The following is an 18,781-nucleotide window of genomic DNA, read 5'->3' on the forward strand; positions in this document are numbered from 1 at the left end:
CTTAATATGGTTCCCCTTGAACATTAAGGGAACAACTACTATCCAAATGGCCCAAAGTACATGTATTTGTTGTCAAATACTAAGAAATTAAAAGTGAATGGGAACGCATAGATGGAAGGATGCTTAAGTAAATACGTGAGGTAACAGTCCTGTCATTTAAAAAATGTTCTAGGGGTGCCTGGGTGGCTCGGTCGGTTAAGCGTCCAAGTTCAGCTCAGGTCACGATCTCGCGGTCCGTGAGTTCAAGCCCCGCGTCGGGCTCTGGGCTGATGGCTCAGAGCCTGGAGCCTGCTTCCAATTCTGCGTCTCCCTCCTTCTCTGCCCCTCCCCTGCTCATGCTCTGTCTCTCTGTGGCTCCGAGCCAATAACTGTTAAACATTCTTTTTTGAAAAAAATAATAAAAAATATTCTATACATTCTGCCGGCAAACAACTATCACCGTGGCTTATGTAGCAGTACCAGTCATGTTTCTACTCCAGTCTCATCATGGATTTGGTCCAGTTACAAGTCTTCACTAGTGAAAAAGTTGATGGTGACATGGTCCATAATGAATTACCCTTCTGTGACAGCAACATGAATGGCCGCTGTCACAAAAAGTGAACTGATCTAGGCATGTGGCAAGTTCCTCACCCTTTCTTTTTACAGGTAAGGCCGAATCTCATCCCAGAGGCATTCATATTAAAAACCAGTCACAACAGAGGGAGCGGCCCCACCGCCTGCTTCCCATCAGGACATATTTTAGCTGTGTACCCCAAGGAAGGAGCCTGCATGATTCCTTCAACAAAAAAGTAGCTTCCTTCAGCTGTCTGCCCCAAGGGACACCAAATCAGCTCTGAAAGACTGCTGACCCCAGACCCCAGGACACACGTACATTTATCTGTAATGTGCAGAATATGGACGTTTCTTGGCTAGAAGTGTAGAGAAAAAGTAACTGTGACAGTAATCTAAACTGTATCTTCCTTCATTTTTAACTTACAAATTTCACTTTTAAAACAAATAGAATATATTACAACCCATTTAGAAAATCAGAACAGGGTTGGGTGCCTGGGTGGCTCAGTCGGTTAAGCGTCTGACTTTGGCTCAGGTCATGATCTCATGGTTCATGGGTTCGGGCCGCGCATAGGGCTCTGTGCTGACAGCTCAGAGCCTGGAGCCTGCTTTGGATTCTGTGTCTTCCTCTCTCTCTGCCCCTCCCAGACTCATGCTTTCTTTCTCTCTCTCTCTCAAAAATAAACATTAAAAAAAAAAAAAAAAAAAAAAAGGAATTCAGAACAGGTTGAAAAGAAAACAGCCAGAAGTCTCTCACTTAAACATAAATTCTACTAGCATTTTTTTTGTGAATATTTTTTAAGTTTTCTTCCAGAGTATATACGTTTTAATAGTAATCATCATGGTTTATATTATAGTTAGGTTTCTATTTTTTTTTGAAGATTTTTTGAATAATTTCTACACGCAACATGGGACTCGAACTCATAACCCTAAGATAAGGAGGCACGTGCTCTGCCGGCTGAGGCAGACAGGCGCCCTTAGATTGAATAATCTTAAATAGATGTTACTGCATTAGTATTTGCCACATCATAAACACAACTATTGACAGGCCACCCGTGAATCCATACTGTATGTCATAACTGAAACAAACATTTCTTTGTTTTGGGGACAGACTGCTTCCAATATTGTTTTTAACAGAATTGCATCTTTAGCAGTGTGGTTTTGGGCAAATCATGTAACCCAGCCAAGCTTCAGTTTTCTCAGTGAAAACAAACAAACAAACAAACAAACAAAACAAAACAAAAAACAGGAATAAATGATATTAACCAGCATCATTCAAGAGAATACATTTAAAACAGTAAGTATCTCCCAAAGACACAGGCCTCCACTACTGTTAATTACTGGTGGTAACAAATGAAATCATTTCTCACAATGAGCCCATCTGCATCTAAGTCAGAAACACAAGAGGGGGTAAGGGAGATCCAACCTGCTCTTACAGTGAAGGGACCAGGTGCTTCCTGACCAGGTATCAGGAGAGGCCAGGGCCACTTCCATTTGGGGGGTAGGGAAATTTATGGGCACAGTCACAAAAAAACTAAAATGTGGTCATAAAAAGTACAGTATATTTTATATTTTATTTTTTTAAATTTATTTTTGATATATATATATATATATATATATATACACACACACACACACACATATACATATATAGAGAGAGCGAGAGAGAGAGCGTGAGAGTGCGAGCGAGCTAGGGAGGGGCAGAGAGAGAGGGAGACACAGAATCCGAAGCAGGCTCCAGGCTCCGAGCTCTCAGCACAGAGCCCGGTACGGGGCTCGAACCCACAAACTGTGAGATCATGACCGGGGCTGAAGTTGGACGCTCAACCAACTGAGCCACCCAGGTGCCCCAAAAAAGTACAGTATATTTTAAATATAGATACTTAGCAAACCGACAATTTAAGACAACAACAACATGACTCATATATAACACAGTGGTACTCGACCAGGCTCGATTTTGCCCCCCACCAGGGCTCTTTTTGGCAGTGTAGAAACATGTTTGGTTGCCGCACCCGGGGGGTGTGTGGCTGGCATCTCCCATCTAGTGGGGGTGTGGTGTGTGTGGCTGGCCAGGGATGCTGCCCAACATCCTATAATGCACAGAACAGTCTCCAAGAACAAAGAATTATCCAGCCCCAAAGTCAATAGTTGAGGTTGAAAAATCCTGGTGTAAACAAAACTTACAAGTCAAATGAAACCAGAGGCCCTTACTGAATATTAAAGCCCGGAAGAAGTGGGTCTGTTTCCCGAACCCCACTCGGCCCCCGAGGACGGAACATCTCCCCCCAAGCAATGTCTCCCAAGGGTGTTCTGTGAGATGATTATGTGTGGAGATTCCAGCTTTAATTACTATGTATGTTTATTAATTGTAAGTGATGCCAACTTATCATCTAGAGTACTGCTAAACCATTTCATTTAAAAATAAATTTAAGAATGAGAACGGATTTAAGGAAAAATATTAAACCCGTAACAACAGAGGTGCTACCTGGCTATGGTGAAAGTCACTCCCTTAGACAACACCATTTCTGCACACATTTTATTTTTTGTACAGATACTCTTTAACAGATTCGAGGCTGACAATGACATGAGGTTAGTAAATTTCTCCAAGTTACATAATGGAAAGAGCAGGAAACAGCACAGCCCTACTGTTTCCAAGGTTTCTTTTTCTCTGAAGGGAACTGTGCTTTTAGTGACGCTCAGAGATGTCAGAACCAGGCCATCAGGGCGGCATGCCAAAGACAGGAACCGTTCGGGACTGTATCAAAAGCAGAGGGTAGGATTCTGGAAAATGCTCCAAGAGTTTCTTAGTTGGGCCAAGGACTGTTCTGGATATCTGGATTTAGTGGAAAAGGCCGTTTATAAAGCAAGGCTGGGCAAGGTTCGTGCCCACACACACGCGGGTACAACCGGGATGGAAGCCACTAATGCGAAAAGATGTACAAGGTACGAGTTCTGTGGCAGTGTGAGGACAGAGAGGGGGCACACTCAGCCCCCTGAGAGGAGTCTGAATCTATAGACAAAAATGAGCACGTCTAAGGCTCAAAGTTCAGGACTCTTGACTGAGAGCTCTCCTTGGATGGTGTGAGGGAAGCGCTACCCAAGAAAGTCCGTGAAGCAGGGTGGAGACTTGTGGGACCGCTGCGCCCACCCCGGCGCTGGGTCGGGTGCTTTCACGGAGTTGTCGGTTTACAGATTCAACGCAGCAACCTGAGTTTCTAGGTATGAAATTAAGAGACAATGAAAATTGGCCAAGTTGAGCTTGAAGAACAAACGCGCAAACAAACTACCGCAGAAAATTAAGACTCTGTCGGGCAAAGTAAAAAAAAAAAAATAAATAAAATAAAAGCCCATTACAACTTAATCTTCATATAATCCTTCAATCGCTAGTGATTCAAGGAACTAGAATTTGATGGATATTACCACATCAATGTCAAAAGAGACTTGGAACACAGAAACATGGACGGAGGTTCTGAAGGGCTTCCTATTAAGCCCCTTGTTCTGGGCACTAGTTTATTAAGGAACTGAGTGGTCCCTTCATGAATACACAGCGCACTGAGTTTGTGCTCCAAGCACCACCTCTGCCCTCCAGCTCAGGGACCCAGGAACCTACAGGAGACCACGCCTGAGCCCAAGCGCAGGTACGAGCAGCGCCAACAGGGTCACTCTTTTTTTTTTTTTTTTTTTTTTTTAATTTTTGTCATGTTTATTTTTGAGAGACAGAGACATACGCAGAGCATGAGCGGGGGAAGGGCAGAGAGAGAGGGAGCCACAGAATCCGCAGCAGGCTCCAGGCTCTGAGCTGTCGGCACACAGTCTGACATGGGGCTCGAACCCACGAACCGTGACCTAAGCCAAAGCTGGATGCTCAACCAACTGGGCCACTCAGGCACCCCAGCAGGGTCACTCTTAAAACAGCTGGTGGACAGACTGGGCACGGAGGAGCGGGAGCGAATGTGCCAGTGTGCCGCCTGTGACTTCCCTTTCAGGTTCAGCCGGCCCTGCTCCCTTCCTCGCCTGGGGCTGCCCAGGGCTCCTCACCCCTCGGAAGTCTCCCACTCCTCTTCGGAGCTCCGCTGTAGTCATCCCAACTCCTTCTGCCTACAACTGTGGTCTGCCAGCTGGTCCTCAAACCTTTTTGTCCATGCCACTGTAACTGGGGACGTGATGCTCTCCCAGCCCTTTATACTGGCGCACTACTGGGACCCCAGCACAGGGAGGACACTGCGTAGAGAACGCTGCCTCCCACCACACTGCCAAGCTCCTGTTCTGCCGCCTTTCCCTTCCCTGTCCCGATGCTGCACTCCTCAACTCGGTGGAGACCCTGAAGGCAAGACAGTATCTTATAAATCTCTGTCCACACAGCCTGGTCTCGTACACACCAACTATACTTAATACAAAATTGCTCGTGTGCTGATGGATTAAAAGAAGCTCCGACTCACTCCCTTCCTAGGTTCCTAAGAAGAAATACACCATAAAGCTGAAGGATACAGCTGGCTTCCTAATTAATATTAGTCACTTGGCAGTTCTTAATTAAGAACTCTAAAATAAAGACCCACCTTCCTACCATGCCAAGTAGATCTCACCTTCATTAGTATTTAAGAGCTGTACCACGACTTCATTTTTATGCTCTTTTCTCTGGCCTGCCAGATGGGAACATTAGCTGCATAGTATTTATTAATATAATAAACAAAGACAAGTGCAGAAGCTTGGGGGAAATTCAGGCAGAATTAGTCAACGCACTCCTTTAGCACAAGCTTTACATGGAAGGGGAAGGAAGACTTCTCTTGTCGTGCAGGAAGCAGCTCTCTGCCCCAGTCACCACCTACAAAGAGCTTCTGTGCCCTGGGGGTCTGGTGTGGGGTCCCCAGGCCCGCCCCCCACCTATTTTTGTGATGCTCTGAGGGGCACTGATTCAAGGCTTGTCTGTCCAAACCACCTGTGCCCTTGGGAAGGCAGGAATGTCAACTTTGCAAACCGGGGAAAGATCTCAAAAGACAAAAAGGTCCGATCCCTTTCATGATGGTCACACAGTCACTGTGGGTAGCAAAGCAGAGTTCCTGTGGGAGCCGAGTCCCCAGCGTGTTCTGACCAGGAAGCGCACGGCATTTTCTAGCTCTGTGTGTGATTGTCAGTCACCAACCGGTGAGTGTTCCCTTCCTCAAACCTCTAAGCTGGCCATCGCTGAGTGACCCACATCCGTGTCCTGCTAAGAAGAGCGTCCGCTTTCATTCTCAAAAGTGTCCTCTTTCGGCCAATCAACTATTTGGTCACCTTACTGAGGAGGAAATGAGAAAGTAAAAGGACATCAAGAAAAGGTGGGCGAGTGGTTATCAACAGGTTATGCACGCTCCCTCCTTCTAACGGCCCAGCTCTAACGAGGTGTGGGAGCTGCTCTCGGCAGTTAAAATGAACTCGAAGCCCAGTTCTGTTTCTCACCGGCTGAGTGACCTTGGGGAAGAGGCTCACACTCAAGCGTCCCAATTTGTGAAAAGGCAATCAACACAATGGCATTGCAGGTTTGTCGTGAACATTAGGTCATGCATGCAAAGCACCTGGCCAGAGGAGATAGCCACAGCCAGGGGTGAGGGTGGGGGTGTGTGTGTGTGTGTGTGTGTGTGGGGGGGGGGGGTTTCAATAAATCTCACATCGCAATTCTGAGAAATGACCCGCAAAGCCTACATGTGTTTTAACGCGGGTTAAATGCAGGGATTCTGGTGTCAAGGACAGTCTGGAACCCAACTTCATTATTTCCTGCCTATGTGCCTCTGGGAAAATGACAGAGGCTTCAGTTGCTACTCGTGAAAGACAGAGATGAAACCAGGGTATCCTTGCCTCATGGGGTGACCATAACCCCCTGCAGACCTTTTCTAGAAATTGGTGGGGGCATTTGTGGTTGTCCTCATGCCTGGAAAGCTATAATGGCATTTACTGGATGAAGGCTGGGGAGATGATGTCTTCTGATGAAGCCAGACCTGGTATGTTGAGAGCGGTCTCCCGGGCCCCAGGAGTTCTCAACGTCCGTGGGACATTCGTGTAGATGGAAATCCTAGAACCTCAATTTGTTTTATGGAGGAACACAAAGTATTTTCTGTCCAGCATCGATGTAGACTGGATATTCCAGCCATGCAGCTTTTGTGCAAATCGAGATGAGGCCCTATTTTGCTATGTTTTTGGAGCTTTGCTAAGATTCGTTCGCCATCTTGGAAAATCACATCACTGACATCGAGACATCTTATAGTATCTGGGTAGCTCATCTGTCCTATCTCTTTCTGCCTGTTTAGAGCTGCCAGATATCCAGATAGGATTTCTATGCACAGCTGCAAACATCTGACCACTATGACCCATCCCCCAGGGTAGCCAGGAGCAGGCTTTTATATATTCAATGAATTCAGTAATAAGCCACACTCTTTTCATTTCTCCACTATGTTACAGTTGGAAAATTACAATGACTTTGAAATAACTACGCGTGTTGGTTACGGTAGCTACAAATCTGTTTCAGGCCCGCAGTGGCATGACCCAAACAATGGTCACATAAATGATGTGAGAGGTTTGGGAAACAGTGCACTTTCTCTTAGGGCTGCCGGGAATATAAATGTGCTAACTGAAATCGGAGCACTGCACAGAGAGCCTCGCGTGTAGTAATTGCTCAGGAAACGTTAGTGACTTTTCGTATCGGTAACGTTACCAGTAACCACCCCTTTCACCTAACGCTGCTTGACTAGCCACTAGTATAAAATGAAACTCACCTTCTGGTTCTCTGGCTAATTCCATCCAGAGGTGAGACCGGCAATGGTGAAGGGCATTCTTTCCTGCATCAGAGGGAGACTAATAACATATGGCAAGACGCCCAGAAGGAAGAGAGACTTTTCCCAATAGCTCTGACACTCACAGAGGGTACTTCATTAGCCTGTCTATTACAAACCACTTCAGACACATATTTATTGACAGCAATCTGCCAATTGATTAAACATCTCAATATATGAAACTGACTTTACATTAATTAGCAGTTTGGAGAACATGATCCTAGAAGTTAGGATGGATAGTTTTGGAGATCCTGGCAACACTTCATTTGCTTTAACCTTTCTGTAAAATATCAACAACACACTATAAAAACAAGGAGCTGGTAATAATCCTCCTCCATATCACATTATGTACACACACGTATTAACACATTTACATACGTTTCACAGGGGGCTTGATTTATAGTGTCCTCTGTTTATGTTTTTGCACGTAATACTTAATTTTTTTCAATATATATTTTAAAACCCTCATTGAACATGTAATATAACTGCCTCTACATGATGTAAGCTTCAACTTTCGCTTGTTAGGTAGAATCCAGTGACTGCAAGAAATGTTACATTTTTCCTGTATGTTCTATAAAATGTTGTGCATTTAAGAAACAGCCACGTGAGACAGGAAGGAAAAACATTCGTTGCTGCATGCTGCGTATTCGTTCTTAACGATAAATATGAGTAATTATTTTACACGACATAGGATTTTTCACTTTGGAGCTGTTTTATAAGAAATACGAACTTTGAGGGGAAAAACAGAGGGCCGGGGAGTCCTGCAATTAGCTCAAAATAATAACCTTGAGAAGTATGGCTTATCATTAAGTTTTAGCCTTCTCTCTTTTTATTAATTCTTACTTTTTACTAATTGGACTTTACTGTTTGAACTCCCAAGCAACCCGGGATGGTTTTTTTTCCAAAGTAAAAACAAACCCGAAAAAAACCCTGTGTTCTTCAACTCCATAAAAAGCAAGGTCCACGGAAAAAGATTTCTCTTTTTCCAGCTTCTCCGGTGTTCAGGTCCTATGCCTTCCTCCTGAGTGTCACAGTCTTCTGTGGCGATTTGAGAATCGTATTCCTCAAATTCTTCACTCCTGGCCACAACACTATTAATGTGGTTATCGCGGCGTGATACTCAACTGTGCTCCTCTGCCAAGTAGCACAGGGTTCACGTACAGTCCTGCCAGACGTGCAAAGCTCCCAAACTTCTGTGTGCACAGGAATTACCTGGGGGATCTGGGCACGTGCCGATTCTGAGTCAGCGGGTCGAGGGGCCCAAGATCTTCCATTTCTGACCCATTACCAGGTGACGCCCATGCTGCCGGTCAGGGCACTCCACCGAGTATCAGGGGACCTGAGATCGGGTCCTTGTATTAATTAGCGAAGGTTTAAAACAAGACCCATTGGCAACAAGATGATCTAGGAACAGTGTGGCCTCAGTGCACAGTGACACAGAACGTGCAGTAACAGGAAAAACAGAGGGCTACCTGAGTACACGTCTTCCAAGTGATCACATTACAAGTTTCCATCTCATTCCACCCGCCGTGCACCCACCAATTACTGAGCCCCGCCTTTGTGACAGGTGGTGTCGCTAGCAAGCTGATCGGAACATTATGTGATGGTTCTGTGAGTCATATAGAAGCTCTGGATTCCAAGCCCATCTTAACATTCCCTGATGTGTAAACCCAGAGAAGTTCCCTAGTCTCTCTGGGTCTCTATCTCCTCATCTGCAAACGGGGACAGTACCTACATACGCCCTACAGGTACAAGGACACTAACAGAACCTCCCTCTTAAGGTTGTGAAGAATGAATGAGATCATGTCTCTGTCAGTCTGGACACATCTAATTACTCATGAAATGGCAGCTGTTCTTAGAAATAGTGACTCTAACCTCAGGCAGCACAGAGGATGCTATTTTTGAAATTCAACTTGTCCCAAATGGAAAAAAGTAATTTGGTTTGGTTTTCTTTTCCATTTTGGTAGCACAACTATTAGACTCATTAAACTTGAAAATCACCTTTTTTACCCACTAAAATTAAAAAAAAAAAAGTATAGATTTTAAAAAATGAGGGTGACCTAAACTCACTTTGGTTAAATGTGTTGCTCCACAGATGAGAAACTGGGGTGTGGTTGGGCCAAATGAGTCGACCAAAGTGACAGGTGGTCGATGGCAGAAATGTGCTCAGAAACTCCTGGAAACCCCAGGCCGGGCTCTTGTCAGTCTGACTGCCTGGCCCTACCCGAAGTCACCCAAAAGGTCTCAAGCAAGTTGACAGGATCCAGAGATAGCCACCTGATGAAACCGCTGTCAGTGTGTGATTATCGAAGATTCAAAAACTAAGGAGTGCAAAATGGTAAGTCTTGTGTCCATTTAAGAAAGGAACACGCCCGGTTGGTGATACAGCTCTTGGGCTGTATTAACTTGGTGTCCGTGGGCTCTGTAAGGACACAGGGCTGCTGCAATGCACAGCTGGGAACGGACCCCGAGGGTGGGGCCCATGCTCTCTTTACCAGGATGGGCAGGGCTCCCATTCACATACCTACTTGAAGTAATGCTCAGCAAGTCTCTGTGAACGAGTGAGTGCATGAACGAGTGTGAGAATAAACGAAGACACTCCCGAGCAAAGCCAGTGTTCATGCTGTTGGCTTGGCCCCTGGCCTCGTCACCCCTTCATCAGAACGAAAATGCCCATCTCTCCCAGTGCAGAGGTACTCTGCCACCGCCCAGGTTTCCCTGGAGCAGAACTGGGATGCATGGGAGGCTCGGAGTCTCTTTAAACACAGAGGGTTTTCCTCTCTGGCTCATGAGAGGGAGAAGTAAGGTCACTGAGTTGCTGCCCGGTAAGAATTAAAATCATCAAGAAAAGGCTGGAAGAGGCACAGAGAAATGAGATTTAATGAGTGTCATTCCATTAAACTTCCTGTTCATCATACCTTGCACTTATACCCTGGAAGCAGGAAAAACTTTCAGGAAATTCAACCGAAAGGGTAACTGCAGAAAAATTTCAAAGCCTTTCAAATAGCTCCTTCTGACACAACTGTATCCTCAACTGTGCCAGGGAACAAAGCAGTGGATCTTTATGGACCTGTCTTTGCCTCTGTCTACATTTTTTGGGCTAAGAGTGTTGCAGGAGTGGGGGCACTCGCTGTACTCTGACTTCCCCAGGTAAGGCCTAAAGGCAAGTTTGTTTCTGCCAGACAATCTTATCTGATGATTATGGAAATGCAACATTAGACAAAATTTATTTTGTATATTGTGACTATATATCAGCCACCGAATTTAATAGGAATTATGAGTCACTTCACTTTCCTTGAGGAAAAAACACTATTTAAAAATCCATGGAATCCCCAAAAAAGTACGTAGGGGTGTCCTTTATTTACTTAGTCATTAAAGATGATTCAAGCACATATGCTGGAACGTTGCCTGTATCCTATCAAAAAGCCTTACTAAAGAAAGCCAGCCCATTCACATACCTACTTGAAATAATTAAGACATTTCCTGTTCTTTTCTCTACTTTCCCCACTAATGCTGGATTGCCTTTTTGCAATCGCCCAACAGGTTATCATCCTTTCCAGCGATCAAGGATCTGCTGGCCTCCTCCTTGCTTGTCCCCAACCAGAGCCAGCGACAGCATCCGCCATGCGTCACACGGCCCCATGAAGTACGCACCTGCCTTCATGTCTATACCTCATTAACGTAACCGATGATGAGAAAGAATGACATGGTACCCAAAGCCCGTATTAGCACAGGCCAACTCCCAAAACATCCCTTTGTGAGCTGGGCAGCTTTGTTCACTACATGATTCCACGCTACAGGTGCGTTTCATGATTCTTTCTCCAGTGCTCATGATCCATTTAATTGAAAATAATTCTTCCCAGGTAGAACCTGCTAGAAATTTTACACAAACCCAGGACACAGCATGAAGTCAGATTGGATAATCAAACTCAGACATTATGAGAACACCTTCCCAAATGTCACCTCAAATTTAATCAATGCCTATTTTTGCCTTTGCATTGAAATATCCAAACTCAAACCCCTCTTCACCGGGAAGTAACAATTAATTAACCACTTGTTCAGTCCTTTCCCCGCGAACACAGGGGGAGAAGCTGTTGGCTCAGGTCACGGTTAACCAAAGCTGCCTGGCTTGATCTGCCTCGCTCTGAGTTGTTCCCCAGGCCCCAACCCACAAAAAAGAAATCCTTTCATATTTTATGGTGTTTCCTTTTCACCGCCACCAAAAAACATCAACAGATTTGGGTGCAAGGGCCCAGGGGTCCCAATCATAATTAGCATCCAACTGTCTGCCAGCAAACCACTTGTGATAATTAATCCGGCCGTCACAGACAAAACTGTCATGTGCCATGGGAGAGGATCGGAAGACAAGCTTTTGCCTGAGAGCTGCACTGCCGTCATCGGCGAGGGACGGTTCAGACCACGTCTCCAGAGGGAAGAATCTCCAGCACTAAGATGACTGAAGCCGCAAACAAGCTCAGGGCACATCGGTGCTGGGTCCTGCCTTCACGGCGGGGAGCACTCACTCTTCGGAGAGCACACTTCCCCAGTGCTGTGCACTATCGGGACCTCAGCTGACCCTGTGTTACCATGAGTCTCACAAAAGGAAACAGAGAAGGGTGATTTTATATATATATATAATATATATGTAATATATATATTATATATATATTATATATAAATATATTTATATATATTTATATATAAATATATTTATATTTTATTATATATTAAATATATATTATATAATATATATTTAGTATATTATATAAAATATAAATTTTATATATAAATAAACATATATATATATATGTGGTTTTTTTTACCATGAATAACTAGCACTACCAAAGGAGGATTTCTAGAACACCTTGAAATCCCAAATGGTCCCCACTCCTTCAACAACAGCTCACTAATCTTAGTTTGCATTTAAAGGTGACAACAGTCATTCGATGCTCATGCTAACCAGCCAGGAAAGAGAAAGGGAACTTCAGCGGGTGGGGCAATTCAGAATCCCCCAGTCGGCCTCTGCTGCCAGTATACTCCTACCACGGTGTTGTCTCCCTGAGTTACATTCACTGTGGGCCCGGGGAACCCCCCGGACCCTCCTTTTACACCCCTAAAGAGTGTGTGTTTCCTGTTTCCATCCCGCACACAGGGGGGACCCCAGCATGCTCACTCCCACCATTTTCAAGTTTGGTTTTGGATGGAGTCAAAGAAATGGGGGAAGAGGGAGCCTTCACGGACACTCACAGCAAATGTGACAGGGTGTGTGCTTCTGGAAGCCGTCCAGAGAGGCACTGGAGCTAATCTAATTAGCTTCTGCCTTGACTGACAAGCTCTTCTTCGTCGTCCTCTCTCAGCATGGGTTCTACCCCTAAAAAGGGTGGGTGGGAAATTATTCAACGCCTGTGTCTGTTCTCCTACTATTACACATCAAAACCTGCACTGAGGTCGAGTTTGCCTTCTTCTGACAACGTGAAAAACACATTCACGTGATTTTTCCCCCTTTTGTCTCCCCTACTACAAAACAAAACCCACAAAACAAGCCCTCCACCAAACAACCAACAATGCACCAGATTTAGCAAACTACGTCAACTATGGAAAACAAACTGCTTTCTGGAATGTATGAATAAAGGAGTGAAAACACAAGGCCTTTTAAATCTCTTTGATCTTGACTGCTCACTCTTCTCTTAATTAGAGGTAACCTAGACCTCATTGGTTTATTAGCGAGAAGTTGGATGTACCTTAAAAAAAACCCAAGAGGGCTGGAAAAATAAGTCCCTGTTTAGGATTCAAAGGTGTCTGCCACTCTGAGTTAAGTTACGGATGAAAGCGAGTGAAGAGCAAAGCCGCCAACATCGTATTCTAACCACACACCCCACCACTGATTCTCAATGAATTCTTTCTATGGTGAACTACTTGGCTCCGCTCTAACTCTTCTGTAAGAGCCACGGAGAATATAAATAACTGCAGAACCTCTGCTGCTCATGAAATTAAGACTCTTGCATCTCCCTAGATACCAACAAAGCTGAGTGCCACAGCACAACCCCGTGAACTGTGCTGGCCACCAACGGAAGGGGCTACTGGTGGGCTTGCAACCACTGGCTCCTTTAGTCCAGAGTTTCCCACTCCCACCGCAAAGACCTTTTGGACCAGGTAGTTCTTTGTTGCACAGGGCCCTCCGGTGCACTGAAGGCTGTTCAGGAGCATCCCTGGCCTCTACTCATTAGCTGCGCGTAGCATCCCCACATCAGATATGGCAACGATGGGGTCTCCAGTAACTGTCAAATGTCCCTTGGGAACCAAACTGCCCTGGTTGAAAATCACTGCTTTTGCATTACAAATACGTGGACTTTTGAACAGCTATGAAGAATGGAAGCCCAATGGAAGAAAGGAGCCATCTTCAGAGATCAAAGTAAAGATAAATCAGAGCCCCTTAAGAGATGACGGTCCCTGACTGGGGAAAAGAACGCTTACTTGTGTGGTTCTTCACCCCACTGAGAAAGAACAAAAATAATATGCCCATGATCTAGTCCCCCCTAGGGAGAGAAACAAAACCAGACAAAGCTGCCACTCCATGCTAGCGGTGCAGATGCTTTTGGCTTTAGATTCTTTCCCCATGTCACAGAAGAAAGGTCCCATGGCACGGGCTCAGTAAGGTTGTACCCTGTGGGCATGTCCTGAGAAGTACGTGTGTCCTACAGTGAATGTGCTGAGGTAGTGAGTTCCAGGTCACTCTAGGTTCTCAAGCAGAGGCTGGCTGACAATCAGGCCAGGGATGCCGTGGAAGGCACTTCGCACGTTGCAAGAGTTCGGCCTGACCTCTAAAGTTCAAATCCAAGATCCCCTATGAATGCCTTTCAAAACTCAGGTCTTTCAGAATCCCTTCTGAGAAAGCAGAGGGCATTCATCTGTCCCTGAGTGGATGAGGACCTCACAACGCCAGGACCCCGAGGGGTGACGGGCACCAACTGGCCATTTGCCTCCACTGCCAATCACAGCTTAGTCAAGACTCCCCACTGGCTTGGAGCGGTCTCCCAGTGGCTTGTCCCCTCCCCTCCCCTAATTCTCATTACCCTGAAAGGCAAACTATACAGGAGAATGTGATCTCACACTGATGTTCAACCTGTCTTTTCTAGCATCCTCTATTTATCAGATGGCTTCAACCACAGGAACATGGCGCCCCAGTCTTTGCTGAAGCACATCCTTCACCGTGCAGTGCTGAAGTGTGGGAACAGACAGCTGAGATGTCTCGGAGACATGCAGCCACGTACACGGAAGTCCATGTATGGACAAGACGTACAGAAAGACGGCAATGGGGTGCTCTCTCCTGTCGCTGGAAGGAAACAGAAATGTTCTCTGCTCTTGGCCGGAGAGTGCCCAGATGAGCAGGACACTTGTCCAGCGGTTCTGCAGTAGTAACAGAGGCCAATGTTGCATTCCTCTCATTTCCAAGCAAGCCACAGCAATCCCAATAGTGCACGTGTAGGGAGTTTGTTCTTAAATCACCCAACTGTGTCTCCCAGGATGTACGTCCTAACAAAAGCAAAATGGGAGCTATTCACAAACACCCAACTTTTTAATATAAAATTCTGAGTTGAATTCTCTGTCACCTTACGTTTTCTTCTAAAGACTCTATCATTTCCACATGCAACTGTGTGCTTCATATAAGCCTAATCCTTTTGCCTCTGCACCTTACGTTCTAGATTTTCTTCCTATGTCCTGCACATTAAACGCAACTCAACTCCCGCAGAATAAAAATGTGCAGGTATCAGGCTTTCTGTCTGTTTATGACCATGTGGTTGAATTTCAGCAAAACTCACAGAATGTGGGATCTCAAAAGGGAACTTGCAGATGACCTTGTTTATATCTTCCGTGTAGCTTCTGGGGAAACTGAGTCTGTAATAGTTCGGTGACTTTGCTAAGACTCGGTAATGACTAAGCCGAGACCATGAATTTCTGCTATCTTGCATTTCCCATTTACTATACGTTTATTTTCTACCCAACAGGGTGAAGCATTCGCCTGGTTACTTTTGCAGAACAGCCACTTCAGAAAACTGGCAGTTTCTTTCCAAGTTAAATATATGTCTATTCTACGACCCAGTGATTCTGTTTCTAGGAACCTACCCAGGGGAAATGAAAACATATGTCCATATAAAGACTTGTACAAAAATGTTCATAGCAGCTGTATTCATAATAACCCCAACTGGAAACAATATTAATGTACAATAATAGGCCAATGGATAAACAAATTGTGGTGTATATATAAACTGGAACATTAGTTATTTTCGCAGGTATTCTGGGCAAGCTCTCCTGATGCAGTGAGCACAAAGAGGCAAGTTCAATTTGCGTGGATTATCACCAGGGTCCTTTGTAGTCCTGGCCATCTTCACTCATTTCTTTGGTACATCCCTTCTCCCACTGCTAGCCGATTTTATACCTTCTTCTCCCAAACCTCAAATACTTTACAACTTCCTCATCCATCCTGCCTCCTCTCGTTACCCTGCATGAAGTGCCTGGATCCCTAGCCAGGGCCAACCCCTCTGCTTGCTTTCTGGACCCCCAGCCCTTCTACCTTCACGATGACATTGCTCTAGAAACTGTCCCCTCTCCTCCATCATCGATCCCTCCCCCACCACATTAACCGTTCACATTAACACAAAACACACTTTATTCTTGCCTGTCTGGACCCAACATCCTCCTCCAGCTATCGCCCATCCCTGCCTTCCCTCGGAGCCAACTCTCCAAAGACATATCTGTGTTTAACCCATTCTAAGCTAATCTTCCTATCCCAACCTCTTTGTTAACAAAACAAGCTCCTAGTTTTGATGAGACCTCGGCATTGTTAATTCCAAAGGGCAATCTCAAGTCTTATCTTACCCCAGTTTTCCACGGCAGCTGGAAAAACTGATAAATTTTCACCTCTCTGACACCACTAATTTATATGCTTTCTGGAACATTATGCTTTCTTGGCTTGCTTTATGATTGAGGGCTCGCTCTCAGTTCCCTATACTGTTTTTTCCCCTCCTGCTGCCTCTCAAACACTGGGGAGCCTGGGGCCTGGTCTCCGGACCTCTTCTCTTTGTACTCCTTAGATGATGGTCTTCTGACTCATGACTTTCAGTCATGCTACCCACCCTGGACGCTCACGCTTGGATCTCCAGCCAGGTCCTTGTCCTGCCTCCAGAATATGACAGCCACCTGCCAACCAGCCCCTTCAGCACATCCAAGCTCCCCCACTCTCTCAAATCCACTCCAATCCCAGGATTCCATTTGGGCAATGCCAACTTCTGGCTTTCCATCCCACGTCCAACTCACCAGCAAACTCTGTCAGCCTCTCCCCTTGTGCTGCTTCTAATCCATTCCATCTCAGCCACCCCACCACCACCCTCCTGCTCAGGTTACTGCAATGGCTTTCGAGTTGTCTCCTTTGCTCCCCCTTTCACCCCCCAGGACCAGCGATCTTTCTAAATGATTAACCAGATCTTGTCGCTCTTCTGCTCAAAACACACCCATGGCGTCCTGTCTCATGGAGAGCAAAGCCAACTTTTGTCACCATCATCTCTTTGAGCTCACAGTGGCATCACTCTTTCTTCCGGCGTGGGTGTACCTGTGCGGACCACTCCTTGCCTCAATTTCTGCACGTCCTTCAGGTCCCTGAGGCCTTTCTTGACACCTCCCACCCTCTCGCTCTCTTGCCGCCATCTAACATTTGTTCACTGACTGTCTCTCTCCACTAGAATGCAAACTTCCCCAGGACAGGTATTGTATTTTATTCCCTGTTGGACCCAGGGCCAGTAATAGGCACTATAAATCTTGGTGGAGTAAACGAATAACAAAAGAGTACTATGCTTTGTATTGAGTGGAACACGCTCCTTCTACTTCCTGCAACCAAAGCATTATAAATAAATTACATTAGCAACAAATTAGCTCGCTGAGACCATCCGAGCTCTGTTCTCCAAATCGCCATGAGAGAATCAATAGCAGCGAATCAAACCATGAAGAAATTCAATCTTGCCTCCACGTGAAATCAAAACAGCATTTATGGTATGCAAAGTTATTAATTTGATAAACATTTCCGAACAGGCAACTGTGAGCATAAACTAGCTGAAGAGAAAAAAATGAGGCGGTTGGAGCCAGAAGGAGGTTTCTTGTAGTGTAGGCTATCTACATATCTGTACAGCAAGGGATGTGCCGTGACTTTCACTCCCTTTGCCCCCCTCACCCTTTATTTAGAGTTTAAGCCAATCTGGAAAAGCTGAGTGTGGGAAACAGACAGCTAATTACAGGGTTGTGTTAATATAAAGACAAAACTGATTAGGCAATATTAATAACTGACAGCGAGCAGTTAGAAGACACTATAAACACAACTAGTAAAAACCACTTAAAACTAATGCTCAGATCAACCACATGCTATAAAGATCATTTTTTGCAGTTAGTAATGTGGACCCTTAAAGAAGAGATTTTCCCAGCATACAGAAGAGTTGGGCAGGAAGAATAAAAGACACAGAGAACGGTGTCCAGACCACTAAAATCTGAACAATTAAAGAATCTGGCACATGGTTTCTCTGACACTCTATTTCCAAAAAGATCAAAGCAGAAAAATAACCGTAATTGGTTATATTTTTTATGGTATTTCACAGCCTTGAAAATCACATGAACAATCATCATTATATCTTATACCCTGACAAAATTTGTGCTGTGGAGAGCACAGTGTAACTAATGTTTAAAGCAACAACAACAAATAAACAAATAAAAACCACAGACCCAAAATGGCATCACTTAGGTTAAGGCCCCATGGCGGTAAATCAAGACTTCCCACTTAACCTAACTGCAGTTTCAACCTTCTAGATAGCCTTCAAGGAGTTAACATGCTTAGTACTAGGAAATTTTACTGATAGACCCCTTCGGCTCCGCGTAGGAGGGCAACTTTGCCTCAACAATGCATTTCTTGCTAATACATTCCTTTCTTCTTTTTTTAAAAAAATTTTTCTCTGCCTTTTAAAGCCTTTCTTTTGTGGGTGGCTCAGTCAGTGGAGCCTCTGACTTCAGCTCAGGTCAGGATCTCACAGTTGGTGAGTTCGAGCCCCACGTCGGGCTCTGTGTGGACAGCTTGGAGCCTGGAGCCTGCTTTGGATTCTGCGTCTCCCCCCCCCCCCCCGCCCTCCCCTGTTTGTGCTCTGACTCTCTATTTCAAAAATAAACATTAAAAATGATTTTAAAAATAACTATAAAAGCCTTCCGTTTGTTGGGCTCCGCGAAACTCCCCTCTACTTGCTGGATGGGATGCTGTCTGATCCACAAATGGTTTACTTATTAAACCACATTATTAATTATTATTTTATTAATTTAATAACGATTTAATAATTTTATTAATTATTATTAAACCACAAATGGCTTAATAAAGCCAATTACATCTTCAGATTTACCTG

The 18,781-nt window shown here is 45.0% G+C and overlaps 1 protein-coding gene and 1 long non-coding RNA gene across 7 annotated transcripts in view; one reads left to right on the plus strand and one right to left on the minus strand.

Annotated features, from left to right (window-relative positions):
* The window catches only part of RSU1 (Ras suppressor protein 1), a 274,063-nt gene that overhangs the window by 92,903 nt on the left and 162,379 nt on the right, over window positions 1-18,781 (minus strand). The window lies entirely within an intron of this gene.
* LOC128316290 (uncharacterized) lies at window positions 8,574-15,833 on the plus strand. Its single transcript, XR_008299935.1, has 3 exons — window positions 8,574-9,690; window positions 10,896-11,152; window positions 14,489-15,833. It is a non-coding gene; the product is annotated as an uncharacterized LOC128316290 (long non-coding RNA).

The sequence above is a fragment of the Acinonyx jubatus genome, chromosome B4, assembly GCF_027475565.1.
Source record: "Acinonyx jubatus isolate Ajub_Pintada_27869175 chromosome B4, VMU_Ajub_asm_v1.0, whole genome shotgun sequence".
NCBI classification, from domain to species: domain Eukaryota; kingdom Metazoa; phylum Chordata; class Mammalia; order Carnivora; family Felidae; genus Acinonyx; species Acinonyx jubatus.